This window comes from Lathyrus oleraceus, chromosome 1 (assembly GCF_024323335.1).
Source record: "Lathyrus oleraceus cultivar Zhongwan6 chromosome 1, CAAS_Psat_ZW6_1.0, whole genome shotgun sequence".
Classification (NCBI taxonomy): Eukaryota; Viridiplantae; Streptophyta; class Magnoliopsida; order Fabales; family Fabaceae; genus Lathyrus; species Lathyrus oleraceus.
In genome coordinates, this window is record NC_066579.1 from 56,833,714 (window position 1) to 56,837,209 (window position 3,496).

The 3,496-nt window shown below is 38.4% G+C and overlaps 1 pseudogene; it reads right to left on the reverse strand.

Moving 5' to 3' along the window:
- Window positions 1-1,499: 1,499 nt before the first annotated feature.
- On the reverse strand, window positions 1,500-1,599 carry LOC127116382 (uncharacterized; annotated as a pseudogene).
- Window positions 1,600-3,496: the final 1,897 nt, after the last annotated feature.

Sequence of the window (3,496 nt, forward strand, 5' to 3'; positions counted from 1 at the left end):
TTATTTCCTTGGTTTAATTTATTGTTTAATTGAAGAATCGAAGAACAAATCCTACCGGCTTGTGGTGGAGTGTTCAAGACTATTGTATTACGCATTCAGGTTCTTTAATCATTATTTAATATTTTGTTTTATTATTTATCTATATTATCTGCCTGGAATGAGTCTGTTTATGCATGATATGTATTCTTGTTTATTTAGCATGTCTGGCTAATTCGCCTAGGTATCGGTATGTAAAGTAAGCAGAATAAGGGATCAAGACTGAGTCGGTCTATCTAAACTTAAAATTAAAATCAATCTTTTTACGGTCTCAACTTACAGGTTTAATAACAAGATTTTTTACAAAAGTAAAGGACATAAAGAAGTTAAAATCAATAGAGCGAGAGTTTGAGGTTTTAACTGGACAGTGTAAGTTAGGCATTAATTCTAGATCAGGGCGAGAGCAAGTTTTAGAGTTAATTAAATTCTGACCTTTTCCAAAAAGTATTTTTAAAGATTGAATGTGAGGACGAGAGTTAAGCATTTGGATTTGATTATATAACCTAAGTCAACAGAGCGAGAGTTTGAGATAAGGGTGTTTAAAACGGTCAGTGTTTTCTTAAAAAGAGTTTCTGCAACTTTATTGTTTTCAAAATATGGTTTTTGACTTAATTATAAGTGACAGCTACATTAATATAAAATCATGGTTTATTCAACAGAGCGAGAGTTTGAGATAAAACCTTTAACCAATAAAGTTAACTGAAACGATTTATTTTAAAAAAAAAAACCAAGAAACCGACAAAGACTTGATTCCCTAGTTTTGACGAACTACATACCGATATCCGTTTTATTAATATTTAATCTAGATCTTAGTTTAGCCTTTAGTTTTTCCCCAAACAATCAAACATTTTTAACCTTAGATTTACGTAGTAACCTTAGATAACGGTATATCGATTCATAAGTCCCTGTGGGATCGATATCTTTTAAAACTACGCGATAGAACTGTGCACTTGCAGTTTGTATCCCATTCTCGACTCACACAGTCGAGCGATCAAGTTTTTGGCGCCGTTGCCGGGGACTTTTATTCAATCGATATCGTAACTCTTCCGTTACGCTGTAGAGACTAAGGTTTCTTTTTCTTCTATTCTTTCTTTCGTTGATTTGTATGCCACGCACTCGCTCACAAGATGAACCGCATTCAAGTATTGCTCCGCCCGCAATTGAAGCAAACAACTTCGAACTCAAACCTTCGCTGTTGCAGGCTGTGCAACAGAACCAATTCTCTGGAAATCTTACCGAAGATCCAAACCTTCATTTATCCGTATTTGTTCAATACGCTGATACTGTTAAAGCTAATGGTGTCACTTCAGAGGCAATTCGACTTCGTCTTTTTCCTTTCTCATTAAGAGATAGCGCTAGAAGATGGCTTCAATCTCTTCCTTCCAACTCAGTCACCACATGGAACGAGTTGAAGAAAGTTTTTCTTGCCCGATATTTTCCACCAAGCAAAACAGCTATGTTAAGAGCCCAGATAAACGGATTTAAACAGAAAGACAACGAGTCTCTTTTCGAAGCATGGGAAAGATACAAAGACATGATGAGACTTTGCCCACACCATGGTTTGGAAGACTGGTTAGTAATTCACACATTTTATAATGGTCTCTTATACAATACAAGGTTAACAATAGACGCCGCTGCAGGTGGTGCACTAATGAACAAACCTTATGCTGATGCTTACCAGCTTATCGAGAGCATGGCCCAAAACCACTATCAGTGGGGAACCGAACGAACAACGGTGGAAAAACCTCAACCGAAAACTGGCATGTACGAGATAAGTAACCTTGATCACGTTAATGCAAAAGTGGATGCTTTGGTCCAGAAAATTGAAAGTTTAAACGTATCACCTCCAGCCACCGTGGTTGCTATAACTCAGAATTGCGAGGTCTGTGGAATCCAAGGCCACACTCCTGCGGAATGTCAACTCTTGACTGGAATCCAAGCAGAGCAAGTAAACTATGCTCAAGGAAGCCCCTACTCGAATACCTATAACCCAAATTGGAAGAACCATCCAAACTTTTCATATAAGAGTAATAATGCTTTATACGCACCTGGACAGTCTCCAAATCAAGCCCCATCTATACCTCCGGGATATCAGAAACCGAATCCTAACAATAATACCCCTAGAAAATCCAACTTGGAAATCATGATGGAAAACTTTATAGCTTCCCAACAACAAACCAATAAAGATTTCTTAAACCAGAACATACATACTGGCGAACAACTTAAACAACTAGCAAGCAAAGTAGATGCCTTGGCTACCCATAACAAAATGCTAGAAACACAAATATCACAAGTAGCTCAACAACAAGCACCTACTGCTGCCCCAACTGGTACATTCCCTGGACAGCCCCAACCTAATCCGAGAAGCCAAGCTCATGCAATTATATTAAGAAGTGGAACGGAGGTGGAAGGACCGTCTGACCCAAGGATAGAAAACCAAAACCCTAAGAAATCAACTGAGGAAAGTGAACCTAAGGAAAAGGAAGAGAGTAATAAGGAAACCCTAGAAAAGAAGGAACCTTATGTACCTCCACCACCTTACAAACCACCTATACCGTACCCTCAAAGGCTTGTTAAAACCAAAGATGCGGGCCAATTTAGAAAATTTGTTGATCTCCTTAAACAATTAAACGTTACAATTCCGTTTACCGAAGCTATTACGCAGATGCCCTCATATGCTAAATTCTTAAAAGAAATTCTTTCTAATAAGAGGAAACTTGAGGATAGCGAAACCGTTACACTCCCTGCCGAATGTAGCGCTATAATCCAAAACATGCCTCCTAAACTCAAGGATCCGGGTAGTTTCTCTATACCCTGTCACATAGGAAAATTTGTCATCGACAAAGCCTTATGCGATTTAGGAGCCGGAATTAGCGTTATGCCTTTATCCATATGTAAGAAACTGGAAATGGGAGAATTAAGACCGACCAAAATGTCCGTGCAACTAGCAGATCGTTCCATCAAATATCCTGTAGGAATCCTTGAAAACGTTCCCGTACGCATAGGTCAGTTTTACATTCCCACTGACTTCACAATTATGGACATTAGAGGAGATGATACTACACCTATTATACTAGGAAGACCATTCTTAGCAACTGCCGGTGCAATCATAGACGTAAAACGAGGACGACTCACCTTCGAAGTAGGTGAAGAGAAAATTGAATTCATTCTTTCCCAATTCTTGAAAGCACCTGCAATAGAAGATACATGTTACTTCATGGATATCATCGATGAATGCATAAAAGAAGCAGAGTTAGGAGAAGACAAATCATCAGACTATCTTTTAGAGGACAAATCTAAACAATGCTTAGCAATAACACCGGACCCTACGCAATGTCTTAACAAACCAACCCCTGATTTGAAAACACTTCCCAAAAATCTGAGATATGAATTCCTAGACTTAGAACTTGAACGACCAGTGATAGTTAATGCAGATCTAGGAAGACTCGAAACAGAAAAA